The following is a 12,751-nucleotide window of genomic DNA, read 5'->3' as shown; positions in this document are numbered from 1 at the left end:
GCTTCGCCTTTAGTGCCGAAGCCTGTGGTTCGATTTCCCGAGAGGGGGTGCAGTGAGTGTGTATGCCCGATGAGCCCAGAATTAGGGCAAAACATGTGTCGCATACTCTTTACATTATTTGACAGTAAAACTATTTCAACCATATTTTTATATTATATTATACAGGTCAAACGGTTTGCGAGCTACAGATGATTTAAAGTCCTGGACAGACAAATGGACAGCCACAGTAGCATATTGCATTAGAAGATATATTTCTAAACTCCAAGATCTAACCGCTTCAGGGAGCCTTACTGTTAGAAGGTTTAATTGATCAGGAGTCTGTTCCAGAAAGTAGAATTAGTGCGTAATACAGTAAAGCAGGTCGGGATTCACAGAAAAACAATCAGGCTTATTAATTCCCTTCAACAGAACCTGAATTTAGCCAAACCAGCATTTCTGGAACAGATTATTCCAGAATTATGTGACTGAGGAAGCCAATGATGAGCCTACCTCACAAATGCTACTTCTTGGAACGGGCTCCAGATTTGTCTGTTCTATAAAGAAAGATCTGATGAAATTCAGCAGAGATACGGGGGCAACCAATTCACTGAAACTAACATGCAAAAGAGTAACTTTAAACGTGCAGGTATGACTCTTTGCAACCTCAATAATAAAAGAAGCTGAGCATCCAAACATTAAATCAAGGTGTGTAAAAATCCCGTCAGAAATGCTGATCTCCGCTGCAGAATTCAATTAGCAGAAAGAAACCCACAAAGTGCTGAAAATGTCATGACCCTGACTTAATAAAATAAAAAAAATAAAAAAATCAACATGGAAGAACAACACTAAACCCGACAAGAAAAACACAATCAGACATCCTGGCATCCATAGAGAAGGATCTGCATGAAAGTTATACATCTGAGGCTTTCATGTTTCCGAGTAACCATTCAAGATGTTACACATCGTGGCTTTGAGCAGATATTGATGCAAATCAAACATTTCCTGTCGTTTTCTTCCCTTTTTGTTTGTGTAAAAGGTAGTTTCCTTCACAAAAATTGGAAAAGCCATACATATCATCAAAGCAACCACAAAAGCATACCTAACCTTGAAGCACAGTCTGCTCACACACACAGGCCGTCTTTCCAAGATGGAAGTAAATAACCGCCACCAAAGACGAACCCCATAGAGTTGCAGGCAAGACAATCAAGCATTTTTGAGCATGAATAACTGAGAATAGACCTGCCGATGGAACAAGCTGTCCATCTTCATCCCTTCTACAAAGTCCCTCCCTTTTTAAGACTCTCTTCTTCAGTGGATGCTTACGCACAATATCCTTATTAATAGATAGATAAATACTTTATTAATCCCAAGGGGAAATTCACATAATCCAGCAGCAGTATACTGATACAAAGAAACAATATTAAATTAAATAGTAATAAAAATGAAAAGAATTAAAATAAAATTAATGTTCGCATTTACTCCCCCGGGTGGAACTGAAGAGTGCATAGTGTGGGGTAGGAATGATTTCCTCAGTCTGTCAGTGGAGCAGGACGGTGACAAAAGTCTGTCACTGAAGCTACTCCTCTGCCTGGAGATGATCCTGTTAAGTGGATGCAATGGATTCTTCATGATTGACAGGAGTTTACTTAGTGCAAAGCTTAATACAGCTTTGATGAGAGGTTCTGTAATGGAATAAGACAACAATAGGACTTCTGCCTGGTGTTGTAGTTCATTTAGCTAATGGTGTTTATGACTGAGCCACAAGTCAGATACCAGTGTGTCCTCTTATCCATTCTTAACATAATGAGGTCATACACAGAACACTGTACAGATGCCGAGGGCCAAATATCTGGAGTTTCTGGTTTAAACAGGTTAACCTACCATTTCAAGAGTGATCCTGGGGAGTGTTCTGTTGCAATTTGGTACAGAACAGTCATTAACCTTTGCTTTCTTTTGTCAGTTAATTTACCGGGTAACAGGGTTCAGTGCAGGGAGGAGAATGTTCAGCATTTCTCACAGGAAAGACGAGAACAAGTCCCTGTGCTGAACACTTAAAGTTATTGCTCTTGGACTATTTCACTATCATTGATATCGCAAAACGGACTACAATACTTACTTGAGAGAATAACACACTTAAAAAGTCCAGGGGCACATGCAACACTTCATCACACAAGGTTTACACAGGTTTTTCTGATGAACTCTTTTACGTGTTCATTTCTTTCGGTAATATTCCTCCACACCATGTTACTCCTTGTTTAATCGGATGTGCCAATGATCTTCACATGCGCTCAACAGCACGTTGTTGCTTTTCTGGCGTGAATGTTGTTCCATCCTTTTATCAGACTTGTAATCCATGGTTGATCGGCCGTTCAGCGATAGAATCACAAGGACTTGTAACGTTTGCCATGAACAAGCGTTAATCAGGACTAACCTATCCATGAGTGTGTGAGCCGATTGAAATCCATTGTTCTGGAATCTGTGCGCTAAAACAAGCCAGGATTTGTTCCAAGATCCAGGATTATCTAATGTTACTTTCTGCAACAGACCCCTGGTTATTTAACTGTCTGCCTTTCTGAATGATGCCCCCTGTATGCTTAGATACAAAACACACCTTTTACTGACATGGGACAGGTTTTGTACTTCAGCACATGAAAGTGCCTTTTTGCACAAAAGTTCTACCAGGGCTGTGGAGTCAGTATATAAATCTTTCAACTCCGACTCCTCTGTATTTAATATGCTAAGGTATTTTCCATGTTGATTGAAGGAAGGCAACATACACGTCATTTAACCGCAGAACAACTAGCTAGGAAGCAGACTCTCTACCGTATTATCAAATTCTTCCATGTGAACCCTGAATACAATGAGGATTGACGGAGGTCATTTATGTTAGGTAGAATGCCTAGACAGGGCTGGGTGGTCTCGTGGCCTCAGACCCCCTGCAGATTTTATTTTTTTCTTCAGCCGTCTGGAGTTGGTTTTGTTTTTTCTGTCCTCCCTGGCCATTGGACCTTACTTTTATTCTATGTTAATTAGTGTTCCCTCATTTTAATCAGTTATTTTGTCTTTTTTCTCTTTCGTCATCATGTAAAGCACTTTGAGCTACATTGCGCTATAGAAATAAATGTTGTTGTATTGGCCAATTTAAACAAAAGACAAGAACCCCTGAACACACATCAAGCCATTGCACTCACCTCCACCATTACACTTGTTTACATTCATTCATTCATAGATAAATAAAGTGTCTGTCTGTCCATCTGTTAATCTCAGGGGAAATTCCCATACTCCAGCAGCAGCAGCATACTGATAAAGAACAATATTAAATTAAAGAGTGAGAACAATGCAGGTATAACAGACAATAACTTTGTATAATGTTAACATTTACCCCCCGAGTCGCATAGTGTGGGGTCTCCTCAGTCTGTCAGTGGAGCAGGATGGTGACAGCAGTCTGTCTCTGAAGCTGCTCCTCTGTCTGGAGATGATCCTGTTCAGTGGACTCTCCATGATTGGCAGGAGTCTGCTCAGCGCCCGTCGCTCTGCCACGGATGTCAAACTGTCCAGCTCTGTGCCTACAATAGAGCCTGCCTTCCTCACCAGTTTGTCCAGGCGGGAGGCGTCCTTCATCTTTATGCTGCCTCCCCAGCACACCACCGTGTAGAAGAGGGCGCTCACCACAACCGTCTGGTAGAACATCTGCAGCCTCTTATTGCAGATGTTCAAAGATGCCAGCCTTCTAAGGAGGTACAGTATATTAACTTGTTAAACACATATCCTAAATAAAATGAACACACTTTTTGTAATGTACTATAATTCAGATTACAATATGTGAATGTCAGGTTGTATAACAGCTCAGCTGAACTTCACACTAGTAGTAGTAACACAGCTATGCACTCAGATTTATTCTTAAATCAGAGAAGGACTTCATTAGGACGATTGTTTGTGAAATGGCACATTTGAACTTGCTGTATTTTTTTTTTTATCATTACAATTTAAAAATTTATTAGGAGTTTGGTTCATTTTTGCTGAAATTACCCAAAATTGTCTCCGACTCCACAGCCCTGGTTTCTACATGCAGGAAGTAATGCAGAACCACTCAGGCGGAGTTTTTAAAAGCATATTTGTGATATTCACCAAATAGGATTCAAGTATTTCCTCCTGCGGTTTAATGATTTGGCATTTTCACACCTCAACTAAGGATGGTGCTCAATTCTTCCACACAAACTTTACTAACTACTAAATACCATGCGGAGTTGGGGCAAACCTGGCACGGTCAGATGGCCCGTCAATCTCCGACTCCTCCAACCCATAATCAGTTAGACATGAGTGGGCTGAGCATTGACAGGTGGCTCTTCGCTCGGTATGCGAGTTATTTCTGGTAGACAGTTACATCCAGCATTTGCAGCTCTGGAAAATGGGGAAAATATGGAAGGTTACATCCATAGCAAGGTAATTCACATCTCTCTATTATAAAAAAAAAAAAAAAAAAAAAAAACACAACAACAATCCTGGAGAGAAACAGTAGGGCGACGAGACATGATCTTCACGTTGAGATCACAGAGGACACTTAAAAGACCCGCGAGACTAAAGACATTGGTCACGGAGTGCGAGGACCTTAAACCTCAGACTTTGTGCCAAGAGATTGACCCAGGACCGTCTCGTGGGATGTAGAACATGAGATTCTTGCAAAACACGCCTTACTTACAAATAAATAAGAGCACGGGCAGCAACGCACTCAGTCATGTTCTGGCTTTGAGCACACACAGATCCAGGGCTGTCAGCGCATACAAGGGCAATACGATATAAATGAAACCTAGACGACTAAGTGAAGAAGAAAGCAGCGCAGAAAAAAAAAAAAAAGACTCAAAAGCCTTGGAGAGAAAAAAAAAGAATAATCTAGGTGCAAATTCAGAAAATAAGGAAAGTAATACAGTGGGATGCAAAAGTTTGGGCAACCTTGTTAATAGTCATTAATTTCCTGTATAAATCGTTGGTTGTTACGATATAAAATGTCAGTTAAATATATCACATAGGAGACACACACAGTGATATTTGAGAAGTGAAATGAAGTTTATTGGATTTACAGAAAGCGTGCAATAATTGTTCAAACAAAATCAGGCAGGTGCATAAATTTGGGCACCACAAAAAAGAAATGAAATCAATATTTAGTAGATCCGCCTTTAGCAGAAATTCCAGCCTCTAAACGCTTCCTGTAGGTTCCAATGAGAGTCTGGATTGTGGTTGAAGGTATTTTGGACCATTCCTCTTAACAAAACATCTCGAGTTCATTCAGGTTTGATGGCTTCCGAGCATGGACAGCTCTCTTTAACTCACACCACAGATTTTCAATTCTATCCAGGTCTGGGGACTGAGATGGCCATTCCAGAACGTTGGACTTGTTCCTCTGCATGAATGCCTTAGTGGATTTTGAGCAGTGTTTCGGGTCGTTGTCTTGTTGAAAGATCCAGCCCCGGCGCAGCTTCAGCTTTGTCACTGATTCCTGGACATTGGTCTCCAGAATCTGCTGATACTGAGTGGAATCCATGCGTCCCTCAACTTTGACAAGATTCCCAGTCCCTGCACTGGCTACACAGCATGATGGACCACCACCATATTTTACTGGAGGTAGCAGGCGTTTTTCTTGGAATGCTGTGTTCTGTTTTCTCCATGTATAACACCCCTTGTTATGCCCAAAAAACTCCATTTTAGTTTCATCAGTCCACAGCACCTTATTCCAAAATGAAGCTGGCTTGTCCAAATGTTCTTGAGCAGACCTCAAGCAGCTCTGTTTGTGCTTCCTCTTCATCACTCTCGCATACAGCATCTCCTTGTATAAAGTGCGCCGAATGATTGAACGATGAACAGTGACTCCATCTGCTGCAAGATGATGTTGTAGGTCTTTGGTGCTGGTCTGTGGGTTGACTCTGACTGTTCTCACCATTCATCACTTCTGTCTATCCGAAATCTTTCTTGGTCTGCCACTTCGAGCCTTAACTTGAACTGAGCCTGTGGTCTTCCATTTCCTCAATATGTTCCTAACTGTGGACACAGACAGCTTCAATCTCTGGGACAGCTTTCTGTATCCTTCCCCTAAACCATGATGGTGAACAATCTTTGTCTTCAGGTCATTTGAGAGTTGTTTTGTGACCCCCATGTTGCTACTCTTCAGAGAAACTTACAATGGACCCCCATAAATACTCGGATTCACCTGTGTATGTAGGTCAGGGGTCACTGAGCTTACCAAACCAATTGGAGTTCCAATAATTAGTTCTAAAAGTTTGGGAATCAATAAAATGACAACGGTGCCCAAATTTATACACCTGCCTGATTTTGTTTGAACAATTATTACACACTTTCTGTAAATCCAATAAACTTCATTTCACTTCTCAAATATCACTGTGTGTGTCTCCTATATGATATATTTAACTGATATTTTTTATCGTAACAACCAACGATTTATACAGGAAAATAATGACTATTAACAAGGTTGCCCAAACTTTTGCATCCCACTGTATATATAAGTGGATTTGAAGAAGAAGAAAAAAAAGCATCCAATCCGGACATTGGCGCTATACACAAGCAGAGCAGGTTACAGATTATTAAAGCAGTGGAATTCAAAAGGCTCAAAAAAAAAAAAAAGGCATGATACACATGTGGAGAAAGTTAAAGAATATGAAAGTAGGAAAATTAGAAAGTATAAAGAAAAGAAAGTAAAGATCGCAGTGGTGCTGGGCGATATGACGATATATATCGTGGGGACGATAGAAAAGTGTCTATCGTCCTATTTCTCTTCTATCGTTTCTAACCTAATTTTATCAATTACTAAAGAAAATATTGCATTAAATAGGCTATGACAAATGAATGATAATGTCTTGTCGCTATGCAATGCATACTCTACCCTTTATATAAGTGATAATCAAGAATAAAAATGAACTTTTTCGCGAAGAAACTCCATCTTGTGGTTTTGTGACAGTTCAGTTAAATGTCACTTCAAAATAAAGTTGCAAAAAAAAAGTATGCAATGATATTTTTGTCAAACTTTTCAGAGAATAACTGGAAACACACTATATTGTGGGTGGTATATCATGATATATATCGTTATTGTGATATAAAATAATCCATATCGTGATATATGATTTTTCCATATCGCCCAGCACTAGATCGCAGTAGAGCAAACAAACAGAAATTATTACTTGAAAAAGGGAAAATAAATCACCACGGACCAGGTGTCACTGAAGAGAAAAAAAAAAAAAAAAAAAAAGCAGGATAAAGCAAGGACAGAAATAAAAGACAGAGTAGAAAACAAAGTATAACGTCATAAAGAGGTTAAAATAAAAGGTGGGCCAAATACATGCAGAGCAGGTTAGAGAAAATGAAAACTTGAATTCAAAAGACTCGCAGAAACACATGCAGAGCAAGAGACAGCATTTGAAAGCAGAAAAAAAAAAAAAACTAAAGTGCCAAAAAAAAAAGAAATGTAAAGCTTGCATTAACGCAAAGAAAGAGAAATTATTACTCGGAGAAATAATGAAAAGGTGAATAGAGATCGAATATATGGACACAGGTGATATGGCAGAAGTATGTAAATATTGTAAGGCTTTGAAGTTTAAGTCAAGAGAAGAGTTTACCTCACATGCATTTATTGGTTACTTTGCAAAAAAAAAGTTAACTGCTGCTGAAGATCGTTTTGTCTGTGCGGAAATTTCAAACAGAGACACCAATCTGAATTATGGTACAAAGTCTTTAAACACACGTCTCACGGACCTCATTAAAAAAAAAAAAGATTCAGCACGGTGAGACTTGAAGGACTCCAAAATTTTGTTTTTACAGAAGTTCTGATATAAAAGCGAAAATAATGAAATCGCAACAATTCAAAGAAAAAAAAAAATCTTAAAAGTGTGTATCCAAAAAAACAAACACAGGGGTTGGAGAATGAAGCCCCCAATTATTAAAAAGAAGAAAAAAAACAAAAAACTTATTTTCATATTTGTGCCACTCTGTATTACCCCACCAACTTGGATTTCCCTTTAAAATACGAGGGATTAAACGATGACCTGGCAAAAACGACAGTAATGACAAAGTAAGGGTGTCTGCTATTGTGTTCAAGAGAACGCCTTTAATTATTTTTTTTTTATTTATTTTTTTTTGTCTGCCGCCTCCTGACTCACCGGTACAAGAAAACCTTCCCATATGACACACACAATGACTCGTCTGGAGGTCTAGTTATGCCAGACGTCAAGCTTTTTAGGGTTTTCCCCCCTATTTTGGGACATCCAGACCTGACAAATATTAATTTTTACACAATTTTTAACCGTATTTTGTGCAGGAGATTACAGTCCTATGATAAAAAGTAAACCAGTTGGTGTCGTCAGGTAAAATGATCAGAAGGACTTGAAGTTGTACAAGTCACATCAACTGACCCTAATGGGATACAAGAGGTCAAAGTCACTCCAAATAAATAAATAAATAAAAACACAAAAAGTTTGTTAACTCTGAGGGCTGAATATTTTTTCAAAAGCACACAGAGCAATAGTTTCACATTTTAAATCAACATAAAATGTCTGTTGCTGTGTGCTGTGGCCACCAGTTTGCCATCTCTTGTGCCTCGAGTCACTCATGGGCAGCATGACGGCTGGCAGGGATGAGCGGCAGGCTGGCTGCCATGTTGTCTTTGCGTGGCGGGAGGCTTTTGGCGGCAGTGGTGGTCACAGTCGCAGTGCAATGCAATCTGGTTTGTACCTCTTGTCATTGTAAGTGACGGGTCCACCCGGGCGAAACATTGCCGTAGGTGCACTGGCTACACGAACGTGTTCAGCACCACGATCAGCTGATGCGAGAACTCATGAGAATTTCATCTCGATCTCCAGATCATCTTGCAACAGAATCGGAGTCTATCAAGTCAGAGTCCAGTTCAGTGGGAATATGCAAAATGTCGTCCACTGAATATTTTCACTTCGATCTCTCGCCAGATATCGATACCATTTTTGCGGTTGTTTGCTCTTCACTACTCACGTGAGCACAGGGAATCTCAGTCAGACCAACCAAGCTAAACTTTTCCTATAGCAAAGAGAGTCAAATTAAAATGTAATGGCGGGTTTTGTCTTCGTTTAAAAGGCGATTACCACCCTCAACCCCTCCTGTTGACAAAAGTCAACATCCGCCATAAAACAGTTAATAAAAGTATTGTCCGCTATTATGAGGCTGCTGATCAGAAACACGACGATATTTTAGATATATGATTCTTTACTGGTGGTCCCACCCCTCGAAGACTCAAAGGGGGTTGCAAATGACAAACTTCAAACATAAGCATGTAGGGTATCATTTCAGATTATGAATATGAAGTTATTTTTGATCCTTTATTAGCCCTCTATTAAGGGGAATGACAAACTTATATTACAATTAAGAACATCCATCCATTATCCAACCCGCTATATCCGAACTACAGGGTCATAGGGGTCTGCTGGAGCCAATCCCAGCCAACACAGGGTGCAAGGCAGGAAACAAACCCCAGGCAGGGTGCCAGCCCACAGCAGGGCACACACACACTGGGGACAATATAGGATCGCCAATGCACATAACCTGCATATCTTTGGACTGTGGGAGGAAACCCATATAGACAGGACCCAGGTCTCCTAACTTTGAGGCACCAACGCTACCCACTGCACCACCGTGCCACCCACAATGAACATTTAGACTTTAAACATTTAAACTAGCACACATTTGAATATTTTCAAATATTTTATGCAGCTATTCTTGTTTATTATGTACTTGCACATCATGAAGTAAATCATTACATTTCTTATGAAGACCCCAAATTAGGGGGCCTTACACTTAATCAGGCCATTATCAGTCTTATGAGGGAACAGGACACGCAATCATGTGTAGTTCATAATTTGGTCTGAAATGGGGCAATATTGAAAAACTATTCACACGCCAGGGCTTTCCATCATACCCCTGTGTTTTATTTTACTCCATACCAAACAAATACGCATTAAAATTAAAATTCAAGGTGCCAGAGGGGTTCTTCAGAGCGATGCCATAGGACAGAGGTGGGCAATGTCGGGCCCGGATAGCCGCAGTGGCTGCAGGTTTTTTTGTTCCATCCCAGTTTCTTCATGAAAAGTCAATAATTGCTAATGAAGCCCTTATTGTTTAAGTGACATTTTTATGCTTCATTTTAGTGGTCTCCCTTGTTAAGATTTCCCACCCTTAAATCACTTATTTCAGTCCTAAAGCGCTGCATTCACTGTTTCAGTGGCTTCTTATTAGTAAGATACAAAGGACAATGGATCTCATTTATAATTTGAAGCCTTGATCATTTTCAGTCTGTCACATTTTACTCTTAAGTGTTTTTATTAAACCAAATAGTGAACGATGAATCCACACAGTTGGATATGGAAACAAGCGAGATGGAGAACTGCTGGCTCCGTTGTTATTTGCATCCTAGTGCTAATAAGAAGCCATTAAAACAGTGAATGCAGCTGTTTAAGACTGCAACAAACAATTAAGGGTGGGGAACCATAACAAGCGAGACCACTAAAATGAAGCATCAAAATGTCACTTGAGGAATAAGGGCTTCATTAGCAATAATTGACTTCTCATTAAGAAACTGGGTTGGAACAAAAACCTGCAGCCCCTTTGGCTCTCCAGGATCGACTTTCCTACCTCTGCCATAAGGAACCCATTTTTGGTTCCCAAAAAACACAGCCGCATGCAGGTTTCCAGAAAGAATCTTATTTATTTAAATCCATAACAGGCACCATACAGTAGGTAATAAGCAAATAATACAATTATGTCAATTTTAAGTAAATAATGAATACATGGCAACAGAATTGTGAAATCTCAAAGGTTCTTGGTTTTGAAAGGGCTCTTGATACATACAATGACAGACTAATTTCAGGTTTTCTTAATCTGTTCGAGTCCTACTACGTAGTTAACCGTACACTAAAAGATTTCAGGTTTTTTTCTGCATATTAGGAATTTGACCAAACCAAATTCATATGCAAAGAAACCGTCACAGAATTAAACACATCTTCGTCAAGCAATGGCGGAACCACACAACCCAGTAAAGAAGCACGAAATGCGATTGCATTTTTTAAGAGTGCATATCGGTTTGTTATTCTACAGATGACTCGGCTCAAAACCAGTCACTCTGTGGGAAAGAAAAAAAAAAAAACAAACAAACAGGACAAGCTGATCTCGGGCCAACGTCAAATAGGACCCGGGTAGCACCCGCTTGAAGCCGCCGAGCCTGAACCCCGTGCAATTCGAATTCGGAGCGTGCTGCTCGATCATTCAACAAAAAGTTCCCAACATCAGACACAATTACCAGAACTGAAATCTCACCTGATCCTTCCGTCTGGATTGAAAGGAAATGCTCCGAAACCCTTCAGTAGACTGCGGCTTTAAAAGTTACGCTGCGCCCTCGTCCCACCGCGCACATTCAGAGTTTTTCAGTCGCTCTCGTTACGTCTTGATGGTATACTACTGTCACACTATATAGTTCTATACAACTGTTACCATTATCACAGGATACATCACTCTATTCATTGCGCGAATTACGCCCCGAAGTAACTCGCTCAGCTGCTCCTCATCGGAGGGATGAAGCTGTGAGTGCGAGAGGACTCGATCGATGAGAACAGCAGCAGAATATTTCTTTAAAAAAAAAAATCCAAACAATACCTTTTTTTTCTCTCTCTCTCTTCGAAGGTAGATTTTAATTACAGTTTCAGCCGTAGATGCCTGGCCACAGGTGTAACTCACCTCTGGTGCGGAGCTGTGCTCAGGGGACGCGCCTTTTTGTCAGTATGGAATCTGGAGGACCGGAATTAAATAGGACGTCCCTGCCCGTCTACTTCTCTTCTACAACTTAAACTTAGGAATTCGTCTTGTGCTTCCCTGACAGGATGCCACCGACTAGCTGCTACATAATTAGGTATCTATCCATTACATGGAAGGCTCCGTGACGCCGTTTTCTAAATTTCTTGTTTTATTCCGTAATTTTATGAGCTCGGCTCGCTAGCGCTGATGTGTTTTATTTCCTCATGCGCCAAGGGAGACGTCGCTCCGAAAATCAACTTTATCGCGGCATTTTTTTTTTTTTTGTTGGGCGGTGTTGCTAAAGTGAAAAACGAACCTGTTTGCAAATACTTATTTATACTAGGCTGACCCGCCTTTTAAGTTGACAACTTCTTAAGGCAATTCAATATGTAGATCAATTTGATATTTTAGACAAACTCATTAATTTGGTCATATTGCATTTGAGCGGTATTACTTTAATACTCGTAGTTTCTGTTATTTTTGTGATGAAATTTAAACTTTTTTTCTATGTTGAGGTCGCCCTTTTGAACCCCCCTGATATTAACTACGCGGTGAGGAATTTGTACTCCATCAACATTAATTATTTCCAGCTTTTATATAGAAGGATTCTGTACAACTATTTGCCCTGAGCGCTTACGTTAATGTACAACCAGAGAAATGTGTACGGAGTGTTTTTTTTTTTTTGCCATAAAATGCCAAGTGAGTAAGGATTTCACTTTATCTTGCTAGACTAGGAGGGACTGCTATCATATCTTAACATATTTAAGTCGGCCTGTCCTTTATGCCGTACCTTTATGAGACTGTGAAGGGTACAGAAAGATCTTGAACCAAATAAATCGGTACGTCAGTTTTACTTTGTACATCAACATTATGACGCGTTCCCGTGTGATTTCCGGTTCATTTTACAAAGCAGAATGTGATGTGCCATGTGTTGCATGAAATAAAGATCACAATTTAC

At 40.0% G+C, this 12,751-nt stretch overlaps 1 protein-coding gene across 3 annotated transcripts in view; it reads right to left on the bottom strand.

Moving 5' to 3' along the window:
* LOC120536100 overlaps positions 1–12,187 on the bottom strand; it is a 35,659-nt gene extending 23,472 nt beyond the window's left edge. The window contains exon 1 of one of the 3 annotated variants that reach the window (XM_039764472.1): positions 11,656–12,187. The gene's annotated coding sequence lies outside the window, so the exon portion shown is untranslated. Of the gene's footprint in view, positions 1–11,319; positions 11,584–11,655 lie in introns of those variants that run through there. The other 2 variants (XM_039764475.1, XM_039764473.1) reach the window with 2 other exon arrangements.
* Positions 12,188–12,751: the final 564 nt, after the last annotated feature.

Source organism: Polypterus senegalus, chromosome 9 (assembly GCF_016835505.1).
Source record: "Polypterus senegalus isolate Bchr_013 chromosome 9, ASM1683550v1, whole genome shotgun sequence".
NCBI classification, from domain to species: domain Eukaryota; kingdom Metazoa; phylum Chordata; class Cladistia; order Polypteriformes; family Polypteridae; genus Polypterus; species Polypterus senegalus.
Note: the sequence above shows the minus strand (reverse complement) of the source record. Positions and strands in the feature narration are given on the sequence as shown.